The 17,621-nt window shown below is 37.1% G+C and overlaps 1 long non-coding RNA gene across 1 annotated transcript in view; it reads left to right on the forward strand.

The window, feature by feature from the left end:
* Nucleotides 1-3,571: 3,571 nt before the first annotated feature.
* LOC130684229 (uncharacterized) overlaps nt 3,572-17,621 on the forward strand; it is a 53,865-nt gene continuing 39,815 nt past the window's right edge. The window contains exon 1 of the long non-coding RNA XR_008998419.1: nt 3,572-3,671. This is a non-coding gene — a long non-coding RNA (uncharacterized LOC130684229). The remainder of the gene's footprint in view (nt 3,672-17,621) is intronic.

Consider the following 17,621-nt stretch of genomic DNA (forward strand, 5'->3'; position numbering starts at 1 on the left):
TTGGCCTCCTGTTCATTCCAGCATGTCAACCAAAGGCATTCAAAAATTAAAGTGTAATGTTTACATGTACCAAGCACCAAAATAAGAATTATTGGAATAGAAGATCAGACAAAAATGTTTTCATATCAAGTTGTTCAACTATCAGCATTTATTTCCACAACATGTATCAAAATACCTCATATTAAAAGAAAACATTTAAATGGTTACATGACCCTTGGTTTTAATAACATTGGATTTGGTCTGCAACCACCAGTCTCAAGTGGCAGAGTTAGGGTTTGAGTCCATGTCTTTGTGATCAAAGTCTATGCTTGTCTATCAAAAAGGACTTTGTTTTAGAGTAGTGGCCTGAGCAAGGAAAAAGAACCAGACAGAGTCTTATATACCTGACCTAGAGCTGGTCATTGTAGATTCCAGGGTGGCTTTGGTGGGATGAAGCACAGGAAGGGGAATAAGGGGGACAGTGCATTTTCAGGACAGCCATGGCTGTGGCAGGGAAAATCTGAATGTCTATTTGTGGGTGATGGTGATAGGTGGCTTCCAGAACACCATGCCTTAGTCCAGCAGCAAAACTGTCATCCTTCTCCCAGCTCTGATCACGCTTCATAGTTTCAGTTAGGCAAGAGTGGGCTGATAACACCCAGTCCCTACAACCCGCCGTGGCACTGGGGGAGCAGTGTGGAGAGTGACAAGGCCCCAGTCGGAGTGCTGGGAGTGCAAGACAGACTCTGGGAAGGGTTGTTTGTTCATAGGTTGTGACCACCTTCTGCCTGAGGCCAACCAGGTCCTTATCAGCCCAGGAGATTCCATGGGCTTCAGCTACACCACTCTCAGCTGCAGCCCTGTCTAAAGTTTCCATTTGCATTTACTATAGGGCTGCCTATGGGATCATGCACATCATTTAAATATAATCTAACTTTCACAGTATGTCTACAGGGCATTGAGTTCTACTGTCTTTGTATTTCAATTTTATTATGGAAGAAAGGGCTTATTGACAATATTTTTTCCTGACAATAACTCATTAGGTGTTGTTCAACAGCAAAAATCTTAATGTACTTTAGTTATGCAAGCTATGTGTGGTATTCTTTTCTTCTTTACCCTCAGGGCCATTTGGAATGAAGGATTCTCTGTAAATGGACAACATGTTGTTAAATTTGAAAGCATATGGGGCTGAATAGGATTCTACTGAAGGTTCATGGTCTTATAATCCAATATTTATAAGCAATTAAAGTTCACTAAAGTCTATAAAAACATGCCGCAGCTGTGAATCAAACTAGTGCCTTGACCTACCCAATTAGACAAAGAAAACATCAATATCATAATTAGGCAGCCACTTTTCTTCTTAGAATTAATGTAAAGAGTGATTATGCTTTAAAATAAAATGAACACTGTATTTTCAAACTAGAAGAAAACAGCCTATGCTAAAAGATATAAAATTCCAGGCAGGAATGAGTTCTCTCATGTATGATTAGTGAACTGACAAAGGGAATTATTTTTTTGTATCTCAGCAAAATTTTCCTTTTGATTCCAATCAATCTTTTTTTATAAGAACTGACTGCTCATAGATTTAAGGTCATTGCTTTGTCAATTGAGGTTAAAGAGCAAAGTTTCACGCCTTCCAGTAAGCTTTTGCTGAATTATTCAGTAACTTCAAATCACACCCAAATGCTGGTGTCAGTCAGTCATCTGCCTGCTGAGATCCTTCATCCTTGTCAATGACAGAAAGATGCTTCAGATTTAGGGTGAGAGCTTCTAGTGTTAAGGACCAATTAGCATTATACAAGTACTCACTTCCTGTCTCTAATCTCCTCTTCTCATGATTTCCTCTCTGCTTTCTCTACTTGTCAGAGTTTTCAATTAAGAAACCTTGCAAGAAGCATTAACTTGCCAATATATTTAAGAAATCTAGGTGAAGGAGTGTAGTGTAAGGAAGTTACTGTAAATTGTCAATTTTTCAGTTGGAAGGATATTTTGGGGGGTCTTCTCTAGATGGAAATAGGACTTCCATCAACATTCTTTTATTCTTTATGTAATAATTGAGAGATGCCTTGCTCTAAAATTTCTGAGAACAAATGAATTCTAAAAATGTTTTGCTATGAAAAGACAGGGGCTGTGGGGACTAAGGGCAGGCTGCCCCAAGATGTGCCACCGCGACATGTAGATTATTTCAGAGTTGAGAGCAGTCAAGTCCCAAAAGACTCAGAAAGAAACTTTGATGCCTCCAACTGCATAAAAAGAATTTAGATCGAGAACTTCTCCAGGAGATCTATCACCATAATGAGCTATACTGTAATGTAAACTAGGTGCAGTAGTAGATAGGAAGGGATGTGGTGTAATCTGTTTAAATTCCTTGATGCGGCCCCTCATCGTTTCTGTGTGGCCCATCAAGTATTTTTGTTTACCAAACATTCACTCTTTTTATCTTCCTCTGAATTACTTTCCCTCCCTTTGAAGTTCTTAGACCCCTGTGCCCTTGACTCAGGCTGACATATACACCTCATTGTCCCTGATTGTCTTTGGAATCCATGTCTGTGGCTTGCCTATATGTATGCAATTAAGCTTTATTTTTTTTCTCCTGTTAATCTGTGTCATATTGATTTGATTCTTAGACCAGCTATAAGAACCTCAAAGAGTAGAAGAATTTTCTTCCCAACAGGGGCAACTGTAGAAATGTTTTTGTCAGTTTTCATGATACTTATTCTATGCCTGTGTATCTGAAATAACCCAACATAAGCGTGAAATGAGTTGGTCTGATTATTTTGATTTTCTTCAGTCAGGCCATTCATTAATAGATTTGTGGGATGTTTTATTAGCAGCGTGTGGCATACTATTGATGTCTTTATTATTTACCCTTGGGATTTAAGGATTGCTTTATGATTTACTATTTTTTCTAGAGTATACTTGTGCTACAGACAACTTAGAAGACAGATTTTTTTGAGATATGTATAGCAAGTGTAAAATATGCTGTCAGCATCTTAGATAAAGCTCTACCAGAGAGGAGCTTAGTATATAACACATCTCTCAGATGTGGCAACTTCATAAAAATTATAAAAACTGCAGGTGATGCCAGAAGTGAGCTCTTAAATTCAAAATGTTGTCATTTACCCTTTTAGATTTCTTAACCATCCAGGAATGGACAAAGGCAAATTATTTACATCCTTACCTTCCTTTTATAAAGAAACATGTTTTAGGAGTCAAACTTGAGTATTAAAACTCTCAAAACTTGCACATCTTGCGCTAAGTCACCCATTTATATTCCTCATTCTTCAAGATATGATTGAGATTATTTGCTACAGTTTGTTTATATTTCCTGGCCAGAGCCAGTTCTTATGTTGGGAAGGAATTCAGTTCGGAGATACAGGGAAGTCAGAGTGAAAACAAAGACAAGACAGCAAAGTAAATTTTATTTTACTCTGTACAAAGTATCAGAGCGGGCCTGCCTAAGGGTAGACAGGTAGGCTACTAAAGAGCATGATCCTACAGCTTCGGTCTTGTCCATGTCACCCAGGCAACAGGAACTTGCAAGCCCAAATCAGAGCTCTCCCTAGCTCCTCCCTGCTTATCTGGAGTAGAACAGAGACAGAGTGAAGACTTGTGCTGAAGCCTGGAGAATAGAATGAAATAGCAAAGTGACAAAGAAGTTTACCACTGGAAGAGCTCAGAGAAAAAACATAGTAAGTTGAGCAGAGAGAAGTCTTTGTTTAAGGCAAAAAGTACACACCTCAAGAAAGGGTAGTGTGGGCAACCTCAGGGAGGAGGTGCCCGTAAAGGTTGAGGGTTGAGGGTTTTATGGGGGCCTTTTGGGTAGGGGTCAGCATAAGGCATGATGTATACAGGTGATTCATAATTCCTTTTATGTTTTATCTTAAGAATAGGATTATTTAGGTGACTGTGTTGGTCTGGATCTCATCATTCTTTATCCACTTAGGTTCATTTACACTTCAGAGGTCTATCTCTTGTCCTGTTACAAAGTCACTTAATTGATAAGGGGCTAAGAGAAGAAGAACAGCATATAGATTAAGTTAAAGAATAATCTGGGCCTTTTTCTTAGGCTGAATAGACGTATGATGGTATGACCTGACATGACCCTTTCCCATTTCCCTGCCCTGCCTCGTGGGGTAGGGCATTTTAATTGACAGTCTTTGGCCTTGGAGTCCTGATTATGATTGGTACAGTGAAGACATGGACTGCAATCTGATGTTTTTCTTTATCTGAGGAATTGCTTTTCATCCGGAAAATATCCAGACATTCCAGGTCACTCCAGGTCACTCCTGGTCATTGAAACTTCAATTAATCAACTAATTAACTCTATGAGTCCTTTCTGGCTCTCTGGTTTTATCTGGTTAACTCTTTGAGGCCCTTTTAGTGGGCTTTACTGGCTTTCTTCTCTCTGCCTAACAGTATCTGTCTTTCTGCCTAACACACTGAGTAAAAATACATACTTCTTATATTGATCAGAGAGGTAAACAAGCCATTCTGTCATCACCTTCCTTGCATTTCTGTGAATTGAATTATGTTTTCTAGCAGTTTGATTTTCTGTTTGACACAGAACAGTGATAAAATAGCATATGTTTTTCTCTGAATTTTCCAGGTTGCTTATTGAGCATTGAAAAACTATGAATTTATTCAATATACTTTAAGTCATTGTTAGTCACCATTATGTTTTACTTATACTTTTAGTTTAAGTAAAATTTGTAGACATTCATTAGGCATTAAACAGTATTTTGTCTAAGTCAAACTGTAGTGCATTCATGTTGGGTTAATATGTTCCATTTCCCCCATTAATTCATCCTCCCTCTCTCCTTTTTTCTTCTCCTTTTTACTCCATGTATTTGGTAAATATTTACAGTGTTTTATTTAAAGTTGCATAGTCATTCCTTTGTCTCCAAGGAACTTACAGTTGAGCAGCTAATGATATCCCCTTTTGAAAATCTTACCTGGTTTATGACTCATGAACTTTCCTTGGTAGAGACATGTTATCATCCATTTGTAGACAGTTTTCTTCTATTGTCTTCTGCTATGTTGCAAGCTATTTTTTATGACTTATTTGACGTTAATTGATTCAATCACCTCTTCAAAAGATACAAATACATCTGTGTCTTTCAGTCCCCTATCAACTCCTCAGTTCTTCAAGATCTTACAAAAATAATTCAGACTGTGGTGAATTCATTAACAGATTCCTGTCATAATTTAGGATTGTCAGACCTGTCAGTGTGTGCAGAGCATATTCAAAATGAGTATTGTCCCTAACCTGTTTATAAAAGAAAAATAACAAATTCCTATTCTTTTAATATTCTTATTGTACCTTGAAATTGTCCATTGTTATTTTCTTTTAAATGAGAACATTTTGTTTTTTTCTCAGCCATCTTAGACCACAATTCTTTTGGAATTTTCTTATGTCAGTAGGCTCACAGTGGTTTAAGGGAAATGTAATATTTGAAAAGCCAATTTATTACCCTGAAAATTATTAAAGTAGCATCAATTTTCTGACACTTCCTAATTTTTAATGGTGGTAATTCTTACTCTGGGAAAATAATTGATACTTAAAAGTCCTACTGAGGTCATACTTGCATTCAGTTTTTCCAGAAATTAGATTTCTTCCATAAGATTGCTTGTTGACCATTATATGCATATTTTCAGGATACACTAGAAATATAAATGATTTGAATATTTAAACCTTTTGTATACCCATGAATACAAATGCTCAATGTTATCTTAGTTTTGCCACTAGATTAAAAAGCAGATGACCCAGGTTTAGTTCCTGGTGCTCTTTTCCCAGGGACATCCAGTCACATGCCTGTGATTATCACTGAGCATCTTATACCTAGTCCAGGCCCCGACTTCTCTCCTCAACTCCAAACTCCCATATCTTACCACATAATCAGCTTCTCCCCTCCAGGTCTAATTGCATCTCAGGCTCATACATTCAGATCTGAACTCCTCATCTGCCCCTCTCAACCCACCAACCTACACCACTCCCAGCCTTGATTCATCCTTACCTCTTTCCTTCCTCTCATTATCACACATTCCATCATCAGGGAACTAGGCTGGCTCTATTTTGAAAGGCATCCAGAAACAAACCACTTTTTACCCCTCCATCTCACTGCTCTGGTCTGCGTGCCATCGCCTTTGATCTGGAGTGCTGTAAAATTATTACCTATTTGTCTTGCTTTTACAAAACTTACCTCTCACCGCACACAGTCACACACTGTGTGGGTTATATGCTATTACTTTCACTATTTAAAAATATTGGCACAGCAGTCAGAGTGATCCTGTTAAAGTATTTGCTCCGAATATGTCCTTCCACTCAATGACCACCTATTTCACTAATTGTCTTAATAATCTTCATATATTTTTCTCCTAGTCCAGGATCCAATCCAGGAACCACATTATATTCAGTTAACCACATTACATTAATCTCTTTCATCTGGAATAGTACCTTAGCCTTTCTTTGTCTAAAATGACATCATGTATTTTTAAAACCTTGTGTGTGAGAACATTGAAGTTCTATTCTTGGCAGATTTCAAGTGTATAATACAGCGTTAACAACTATAGTCACCATATTATACATTAGCTCCTCAGACCTTAATTCATCTCATAGATAAAAGTTTGTACCATTTTATAAAGCTCTCTCCTTAGTTCCCTCACCCCCTCAGCCCCTGGTAACTACAAGTCTATAAAAATACCTGTTTCTATGAGCTCATTTTTTTTTTTTTTAAGATTCCACATATAAGTGAGGCCATGCAGCATTTGTTTTCCTGTCTGGCTTACTTGGCTTAGCATAATGCTGTTAAGATCCATCCATGTTGTTATAAATTGTAGTGTTTCTTTTTCGTGGTTTAGTGATATTCCATTGTATGTATGTATAGCATATTCTTTACCCATTCATCCATTGATGAACACAAGTTGTTTCCATATTTTGGCTTTTGTTGGTAGTGGTGCATTGAACATAGGTGGGCAGATACCTCTTCCATAACCTATTTTCAATTTTCTTTGTATAAATACCTAGAGGTGGGATTGCTAGAGCATAGGAGAGTTCTATTTTTAATTTTTGGAGGAACCTCTATACTTTTTTCCATAGTGCCTGCACCAGTTTCCATTCCCACCACCCATGCACAAGGGTACCATTTTCTACACATAAAAATAGATGGATGTTTTTGAAGAATAAACTAGGTTTAGATTATGTACTTTTTGGAAAGAATACGATTGAAGGGAAATTCTTTCCCTCTCAGGACACATCTTCTCACATCAAGATAGCCCTTTGTAATTTATATCATTTTGTGATTGGTAACTAATTTATAAAGAGATATGTGTAGATTATATAGATATCCTTTTCCTCATTAAATCTTCAGCTAATAGTTTTAGATCCACTGATGATTCTTGGCCTAGTCAATTATTTATTGATTAATTAATCAATTGTTTAAAAGATGACTTTCTATATACTTTATTGCTTCTACATTATAGTGTGAAGAAGAGCTTTCCTTTCACCTTCATTCATCAATTTATTTACTTATATCAGAGTGTGTTCTTGGATTTTTATTAAAATTATTTGGGTTATATGCTATTACTTTCACTATTTAAAATAAGTCACAAGTTGTCCCATATTTGGTTGGTTCTGGGAACTTTGCTTTTATATTTTCATCTTCTTTTGTTCAGTGACACATAGGTGCAAAGAATTTTCTTCACTTGTATTCATGTACTGTCTGAATCACAAAGGTACCATCTTAATGAAATCCAAATAGAAGCATTAAGTAAAAGTATAATTTTCAAAAAGTTAAAAACATGACTCATATATAGCCCTATTGAATATAAGTTAAATAATATTTAATTTATTAATGAAGGGCCCAATAGGATGGTACATCTGGTGAAAGGGGAACTTGAGAGGATGGGTACTTACAGCCAATGAAACACAGAATGCTGAAATAAGATTACACAGTTAGATATCAAACTGGTTAATGTAATAGACAACAATAAAACTGTAACCATTAGTATTATCTTTTCTATAAACAGAAGTATGCAAATTAATAACTAATTTCACAGAGACCAGGCACTAACTGATATAAAACAGTAAAATCAAGCAAAGTTACATTTTCTGAGATATTTAAATAATCCTTGGGTGGGCCTGTTACACAATGCTTAATATTACATTGCAAAAACAGGCACTATCCTTTGCTTTACTTCCAAATTATGGACAATTTTCCTTATTACCTTAAAATGCCAAGTCAGAACTTCTGAGTTCTATTCTTCAATTTTAATAGAAAATATAAAATGTTCACTGGTGTCTTTTGTGCATCTTAAATTTCTTACTGCAATTTAAGCCCAATCACCTGTGAAGTTGGAATTTGTCTTCTGTAATAATCCAACCTGAATGTGAAGACTCACTATACTCTTGGCCTCCTCTTCTTTGAAATAATTAGCCCTTTACATGTTTTCTGGTATTTTCTTTCTTTTCAATCTTTCGGCATTTTTTTCTTTTTCTGGAAAAATTTGGTTTTCTCATAGTTCTTAAAATTGTAGAGTCTCAAACATGATATTCTGATAACAAGTACCTCTACATGTGGCATTTATGCTATTTCAACTTATCCATATCTGAAGGTATGGTACAGGAGAGCAGTCTAGACTTACTATTTTTTAACCAATAAATTAAAATATGGTATATCAAAAATCACCATGTTTTCTATTTATGCTATAAATATGTTTGTTACTCATTAATTCTTTCATTTAGCTGTGCATTCACTTAACCATTCATTCATTCCTTAAAATTTTTTATTATAGAAAAAAATGCGTAACAGAAAATTTGCCATCTTAACTATTTCTGAGTGTGCATTTCAGTAGTGGTAAGCATATTCACATTCTTGTGCACCCATCTCCAGAACCTTCATTTTGCAAAACTGAAACTCTATACTCTTTAAGCAATGACATGACATTTTTCCCCCGCTCCCAGCTTCTGGCAACCACCATTCTACTTTCTGTTTCTATGAATTTGACTACTCTAGACACTTTGTACAAGTGGAACCATACAATATATACTTCTGGTGACTGGCTTATTTCACTGAGCATAATGTCCTCAAGGTTCATCCATGTTGTAACATGTATCAGAATTTCCTTCCTTTCTAAGGCTGAATAATATGTCAGTGTATGTATAAACCACATTTTGTTTATCCACTCATCTGTCAAGACATGTGTGTTGCTTCCACCTCATGACTATTGTGGAGAACAGTCAGAATAGCATAATAACATATTCATACTAGGAATATGGCTATGCAGATACCTCTTTGAGTTTCTGCTTTCAATTCTTCTGGATATATACCTAGAAGTGGAAATGCTGGATCATATGGTAACTGCATTTTTACTTTTTTGGGGAACCTCCATATTGTTTTCCATACCAGCTATACCATTTTACATTTCTATGAGCAACTCAAAAGTGTTCCAATTTCTCCGTATCCTTTCTAACACTACTTTTCTGTTTTTGTGATTGTAGCCATCCAAATGGATATAAGGTGATGTCTTATTGTGGTTTGGATTTGCATTTCCCTAATGATTACTGATATTGAACATGTTTTCATATGCTTGTTGGCCATTTGTGTACAATCTGTAGTCACTCATTCATTTTTAACCATCCATTGAGTGCCTGTTAAGGCTCCAGACCTTGCACTAGTGCTGGAGAAACAAAGATGAATACAATAAGTCTCTAGATCTCAAGAAGTTCATAGTCTACTTAGGAAACTAACCTGTCAATAAATGACTCAGAAACAAACTGATAAGCATCCTGAGAAAGGTGTATACAAAGTACTTTCTGGTCATTCATCTTACTGTATATCTCTAGTATTTTTCTTCTCAGTATTTGCTTCTGAATATACTGGTGGCCACTTATATCTTATTCCTTCAGAGATAATTTATAAGTTTGTCTCTGCACCTACTTACACTTACCTTTCATTAGTCATTGGCTTTTGCAACTAAGTTGAATTTCTTCAGGTCCCATGGTAAAGTTTTACTAATTGAACTACTTGGTTCAATCCACAAACCTAATACCTATATGCTACGCTAATAGAAATCCATCCATTTTCTCTCAGGAAATAGCTGAAATAGTAGTAGAGTCAGACTTACATAAAGTATTAATTAACAAGGAATCATAACAGATCTCTCCATGCAGGGAAAGTATCAGTGATTTACATCAGGCTAATGTATAACTATTAATCACCCATTAATCTTTGACTTAATTCCATATATTCTTTAGTCGGATGTATGTCAGCCTGTGGTAATTTGGCATTTCTTAGAAATCACTGCTAATGTATTTCCCTGGATAGGTATAAACAGGGCAACATTTACTGAAATCTACAAAATAGTTCCAGTTGTAGCCTGTCAATTTATTTCTACCCTGAGACAACATCTTCTAAATATAAGAGTATGATCCTTTTTTTTTTTTTTGATAATTATTTTTTATTGAAGGGTAGTTGACGCACAGTATTACATTACATTAGTTTCAAGTGTACAACACAGTGATAAAACATTTATATACATAATTCTAGGTTCCAACTATCACCCTACCAAGCTGTTACAATATCTTGACTATATTCCTTATGCTATACATTACATCCCGGTTACTTATTTATTTTACCATTGGAAGTCTGTCCTTTTTTTTTTTGTTTTTTTTTTTTTTGTGAGGGCATCTCTCATATTTATTGATCAAATGGTTGTTAACGACAATAAAATTCTGTATAGGGGAGTCAATGCTCAATGCACAATCATTAATCCACCCCAAGCCTAATTTTCGTCAGTCTAAAATCTTCTGAGGCATAACAAACAAGTTCTTACATGGAGAACAAATTCTTACATAATGAATAAGTTACATGGTGAACAGTACAAGGGCAGTCATCACAGAAACTTTCGGTTTTGCTCATGCATTATGAACTATAAACAGTCAGTTCAAATATGAATACACATTTGGTTTTTATACTTGATTTATATGTGGATACCACATTTCTCTCTTTATTATTATTATTTCTAATAAAATGCTGAAGTGGTAGGTAGATACAAGATAAAGGTAGAAAACATAGTTTAGTGTTGTAAGAGAGCAAATGTAGATGATCAGGTGTGTGCCTGTAGACTATGTGTTAATCCAAGCTAGACAAGGGCAATAAAACATCCACGTATGCAGAAGATTTCTCTCAGAACAGGGGGGGTGAGGTTCTAAGCCTCACCTCTGTTGATCCCCAATTTCTCACCTGATGACCCCCCTGCGACTGTGCCTGTCTTAGGTTGTCCTCCCTTGAGGAATCTTACCCGTCTCTGGCTAACCAGTCATCTTCCGGGGCCATACAGGGAAATGTGAAGTTGGTAAGTGAGAGAGAAGCCTTATTGTTTGAAATGGTTAGCTTTTTATTTCCTTGCATATTTATGCCCTGTAGCTTCTATGCCCAGCATTTGTCTTGAGGTATCTTTACCACTTGGAAGAATTATGATACTCGGTAAATTTGATATGAGACACGAATTCTATTTAAGGGTTGTAATTAGGAAGGAAGAAGAAAAGCTATAGAAGTAGCAGGCGGAAGAAAACATGGGAAGATTGATTATTTCTTTGACATATCTTCTTGTAGAGTAACTTCAGCATGTATAGGTTTTAAGCTACTACTTAAATTGCGCACACACATTAACATAATAGGAGTATAGTTACATAACCAAAGCATATCTGTAATTACCAGCCATCTCCAGTGAAACCAAGAAAACCAGTTAGGCACCTTAGGCATTTGTGAAAACTTATCTATGATATGGCGGATATTGTCCAACTGAACTTGAACAGTCTGAGAGAAATCAGACAAATTAAAACAAACCATTCCTGGGGAATGTTCACATCCCTTATGTTCTTTTAACAGTAAATAGTCTGTAGTTGTAAGATTTTGGAGCGCTACAATTTGCACTTCTTCTAATTCTTGGTTGAGTTCCAACAGTATAGATCCAGTCAAATTTGTTGTTTTACTGTATGCACAGGCCAGCTTAGATATCTCCTTCATTCCCATGGCAAGTCCAGGAGCTGGTGGGATGAGTGCATCTCCAACTGTAGCAGTGCGTGGATCTTTGTTGGGGTTTTTTGATGATCATCTTCTGGCATGAGTCTTCCAGAGAGTGCTGATGTTGGAAGTTCTCTTTCATATCGTATCTTAGTTCATTTTCGGGGTAGCCCAATTAGGCTTTGATCTTCTGTATAAACGCAAACAGGCCCTTTGCCTACACTTTTATATGCCCTTCATACCCTTGTGTAGAACTCATTGGAGGTTACCACACAGGAACTGCCCCTTTTTTTTGTTTTGTTTTGTTTTGTTTTGTTTTTGGTATCACTAATCTACACTTAGATGACGAATATTATGTTTACTAGACTCTCCCCTATACCAGGTCTCCCCTATAAACCTCTTTACAGTCACTGTCCATCAGCATAGCAAAATGTTGTAGAATCACTACTTGCCTTCTCTGTGTTGTACAGCCCTCCCTTTTCTCCTACTCCCCCATGCATGTTAATCTTAATACCCCCCTACTTCTCCCCCACCCTTATTCCTCCTTACCCACCCATCCTCCCCAGTCCCTTTCCCTTTGGTACCTGTTAGTCCATTCTTGAGTTCTGTGATTCTGCTACTGTTTTGTTCCTTCAGTTTTTCCTTTGTTCTTATATTCCACAGATAAGTGAAATCATTTGATATTTCTCTTTCTCTGCTTGGCTTGTTTCAGTGAGCATAATACCCTCCGGCTCCATCCATGTTGCTGCAAATGATTGGATTTGCCCTTTTCTTATGGCTGAGTAGTATTCCATTGTATATATGTACCACATCTTCTTTATCCATTCATCTATCGATGGACATTTAGGTTGCTTCCAATTCTTGGCTATTGTAAATAGTGCTGCGATAAACATAGGGGTGCACTGATCTTTCTCATACTTGATTGCTGCATTCTTAGGGTAAATTCCTAGGAGTGCAATTCCTGGGTCAAATGGTAAGTCTGTTTTGAGCATTTTGATGTACCTCCATATGGCTTTCCACAATGGTTGAACTAACTTACATTCCCACCAGCAGTGTAGGAGGGTTCCCCTTTCTCCACAGCCTCGCCAACATTTGTTGTTGTTTGTCTTTTAAATGGCAGCCATCCTTACTGGTGTGAGGTGATACCTCATTGTAGTTTTAATTTGCATTTCTCTGATAATTAGCGATGTGGAGCATCTTTTCATGTGTCTGTTGGCCATCTGTATTTCTTTTTTGGAGAACTGTCTGTTCAGTTCCTCTGCCCATTTTTTAATTGGGTTATTTGTTTTTTGTTTGTTGAGGCGTGTGAGCTCTTTATATATTCTGGACGTCAAGCCTTTATCGGATGTGTCATTTTCAAATATATTCTCCCGTACTGTAGGGATCCTTTTTGTTCTATTGATGGTGTCTTTTGCTGTACAGAAGCTTTTCAGCTTAATATAGTCCCACTTACTCATTTTTGCTGTTGTTTTCCTTGCCCGGGGAGATATGTTCAAGAAGAGGTCACTCATGTTTATGTCTAAGAGGTTTTTGCCTATGTTTTCTTCCAAGAGTTTAATGGTTTCATGACTTACATTCAGGTCTTTGATCCATTTTGAGTTTACTTTTGTATATGGGGTTAGACAATGGTCCAGTTTCATTCTCCTACATGTAGCTGTCCAGTTTTGCCAGCACCACCTGTTGAAGAGACTGTCATTTCGCCATTGTATGTCCATGGCTCCTTTATCAAATATTAATTGACATATATGTCTGGGTTAATGTCTGGATTCTCTAGTCTGTTCCATTGGTCTGTGGCTCTGCTCTTGTGCCAGTACCAAATTGTCTTGATTACTATGGCTTTATAGTAGAGCTTGAAGTTGGGGAGTGAGATCCCCCCTACTTTATTCTTCTTTCTCAGGATTGCTTTGGCTATTCGGGGTGTTTGGTGTTTCCATATGAATTTTTGAATTATTTGTTCCAGTTCATTGAAGAATGTTGCTGGTAGTTTCATAGGGATTGCATCAAATCTGTATATTGCTTTGGGCAGGATGGCCATTTTGACAATATTAATTCTTCCTAGGCACGAGCATGGGATGAGTTTCCATCTGTTAGTGTCCCATTTAATTTCTCTTAAGAGTGACTTGTAGTTTTCAGAGTATAAGTCTTTCACTTCTTTGGTTAGGTTTATTCCTAGGTATTTTATTTTTTTTGATGTAATTGTGAATGGAGTTGTTTTCCTGATTTCTCTTTCTGTTGGTTCATTGTTAGTATATAGGAAAGCCACAGATTTCTGTGTGTTGATTTTGTATCCTGCAACTTTGCTGTATTCCGATATCAGTTCTAGTAGTTTTGGGGTGGAGTCTTTAGGGTTTTTTATGTACAGTATCATGTCATCTGCAAATAGTGACAGTTTAACTTCTTCTTTACCTATCTGGATTCCTTGTATTTCTTTGTTTTGTCTGATTGCCGTGGCTAGGACCTCCAGTACTATGTTAAATAACAGTGGGGAGAGTGGGCATCCCTGTCTAGTTCCCGATCTCAGAGGAAAAGCTTTCAGCTTCTCGCTGTTCAATATAATGTTGGCTGTGGGTTTATCATAGATGGCCTTTATTATGTTGAGGTACTTGCCCTCTATTCCCATTTTGCTGAGAGTTTTTATCATGAATGGATGTTGAACTTTGTCAAATGCTTTTTCAGCATCTATGGAGATGATCATGTGGTTTTTGTCTTTCTTTTTGTTGATGTGGTGGATGATATTGATGGACTTTCGAATGTTGTACCATCCTTGCATCCCTGGGATGAATCCCACTTGGTCATGGTGTACGATGGTTTTGATGTATTTTTGAATTCGGTTTGCTAAAATTTTGTTGAGTATTTTTGCGTCTTCGTTCATCAGGGATATTGGTCTGTAGTTTTCTTTTTTGGTGGTGTCTTTGCCGGGTTTTGGTATTAGGGTGATATTAGCTTCATAGAATGAGTTTGGGAGTATCCCCTCCTCTTCTATTTCTTGGAAAACTTTAAGGAGAATGGGTATTATGTCTTCCCTGTATGTCTGATAAAATTCCGAGGTAAATCCATCTGGCCCGGGGGTTTTGCTCTTTGGTAGTTTTTTGATTACCGCTTCAATTTCATTGCTGGTAATCGGTCTGTTTAGATTTTCTGTTTCTTTTTGGGTCAGTCTTGGAAGGTTGTATTTTTCTAGGAAGTTGTCTATTTCTCCTAGGTTTCCCAGCTTGTTAGCATATAGGTTTTCATAGTAGTCTCTAATAATTCTTTGTATTTCTGCGGGGTCCGTCGTGATTTTTCCTTTCTCGTTTCTGATACTGTTGATTTGTGTTGACTCTCTTTTCCTCTTAATAAGTCTGACTAGAGGCTTATCTGTTTTGTTTATTTTCTCGAAGAACCAGCTCTTGGTTTCATTGATTTTTGCTATTGTTTTATTCTTCTCAATTTTATTTATTTCTTCTCTGATCTTTATTATGTCCCTCCTTCTGCTGACCTTAGGCCTCATTTGTTCTTGTTTTTCCAATTTCGATAGTTGTGACATTAGACCGTTCATTTGGGATTGCTCTTCCTTTTTTAAATATGCTTGGATTGCTATATACTTTCCTCTTAAGACTGCTTTTGCTGTGTCCCACAGAAGTTGGGGCTTAGTGTTGTTGTTGTCATTTGTTTCCATATATTGCTGGATCTCCATTTTGATTTGGTCATTGATCCATTGATTATTTAGGAGCGTGTTGTTAAGCCTCCATGTGTTTGTGAGCCTCTTTGCTTTCTTTGTACAGTTTATTTCTAGTTTTATGCCTTTGTGGTCTGAAAAGTTGGTTGGTAGGATTTCAATCTTTTGGAATTTTCTGAGGCTCTTTTTGTGGCCTAGTATGTGGTCTATTCTGGAGAATGTTCCATATGCACTTGAGAAGAATGTATATCCCGCTGCTTTTGGATGTAGAGTTCTATAGATGTCTATTAGGTCCATCTGCTCTACTGTGTTGTTCAGTGCTTCCGTGTCCTTACTTATTTTCTGCCCAGTGGATCTATCCTTTGGGGTGAGTGGTGTGTTGAAGTCTCCTAGAATGAATGCATTGCAGTCTATATCCCCCTTTAGTTCTGTTAGTATTTGTTTCACATATGCTGGTGCTCCTGTGTTGGGTGCATATATATTTAGAATGGTTATATCCTCTTGTTTGACTGAGCCCTTTATCATTATGTAGTGTCCTTCTTTATCTCTTGTTACTTTCTTTGTTTTGAAGTCTATTTTGTCTGATATTAGTACTGCAACCCCTGCTTTCTTCTCACTGTTGTTTGCTTGAAATATGTTTTTCCATCCTTTGACTTTTAGTCTGTACATGTCTTTGGGTTTGAGGTGAGTTTCTTGTAAGCAGCATATAGATGGGTCTTGCTTTTTTATCCATTCTGTTACTATGTGTCTTTTCATTGGTGCATTCAACCCATTAACATTTAGGGTGACTATTGAAAGATATGTACTTATTGCCATTGCAGGCTTTAAATTCGTGGTTACCAAAGGTTCAAGGTTAGCCTCTTTAGTATCTTACTGCCTAACTTAGCTCGCTTATTGTGCTGTTATATACACTGTCTGGAGATTCTTTTCTTCTCTCCCTTCTTGTTCCTCCTTCTCGATTCTTCATATGTTGGGTGTTTTGTGCTGTGCTCTTTCTAGGAGTGCTCCCATCTAGAGCAGTCCCTGTAAGATGTTCTGTAGAGGTGGTTTCTGGAAAGCAAATTCCCTCAGCTTTTGTTTTCTGGGAATTGTTTAATCCCACCATCATATTTGAATGATAGTCGTGCTGGATTCAGTATCCTTGGTTCAAGGCCCTTCTGTTTCATTGTATTAAATATATCATGCCATTCTCTTCTGGCCTGTAGGGTTTCTGTTGAGAAATCTGATGTTAGCCTGATGGGTTTCCCTTTATAGGTAACCTTTTTCTCTCTAGCTGCCTTTAAAACTCTTTCCTTGTCCTTGATCTTTGCCATTTTAATTATTATGTGTCTTGGTGTTGTCCTCCTTGTATCCTTTCTGTTGGGGGTTCTGTGTATTTCCGTGGTGTGTTCGATTATTTCCTCCCCCAGTTTGGGGAAGTTTTCAGCAATTATTTCTTCTAAGATACTTTCCATCTCTTTTCCTCTCTCTTCTTCTTCTGGGACCCCTATAATACGGATATTGTTCCTTTTGGATTGGTCACACAGTTCTCTTAATATTGTTTCATTCCTGGAGATCCTTTTGTCTCTCTCTATGTCAGCTTCTATGCGTTCCTATTCTCTGATTTCAATTCCATCAATGGCCTCTTGCATTCTATCCATTCTGCTTATAAACCCTTCCAGAGTTTGTTTCATTTCTGCGATCTCCTTTCTGGCATCTGTGATCTCCCTCCGGACTTCATCCCATTTCTCTTGCGTATTTCTCTGCATCTCTGTCAGCATGTTTATGATTCTTATTTTGAATTCTTTTTCAGGAAGACTGGTTAGGTCTGTCTCCTTCTCTGGTGTTGTCTCTGTGATCTTTGTCTGCCTGTAGCTTTGCCTTTTCATGGTGATAGGAATAGTTTGCAGAGCTGGGACGAGTGATGGGCTGGAAGGACTTCCCTTTTTGTTGGTTTGTGGCCCTCCTCTCCTGGGAGA

This window comes from Manis pentadactyla, chromosome 6 (genome assembly GCF_030020395.1).
Source record: "Manis pentadactyla isolate mManPen7 chromosome 6, mManPen7.hap1, whole genome shotgun sequence".
Classification (NCBI taxonomy): Eukaryota; Metazoa; Chordata; class Mammalia; order Pholidota; family Manidae; genus Manis; species Manis pentadactyla.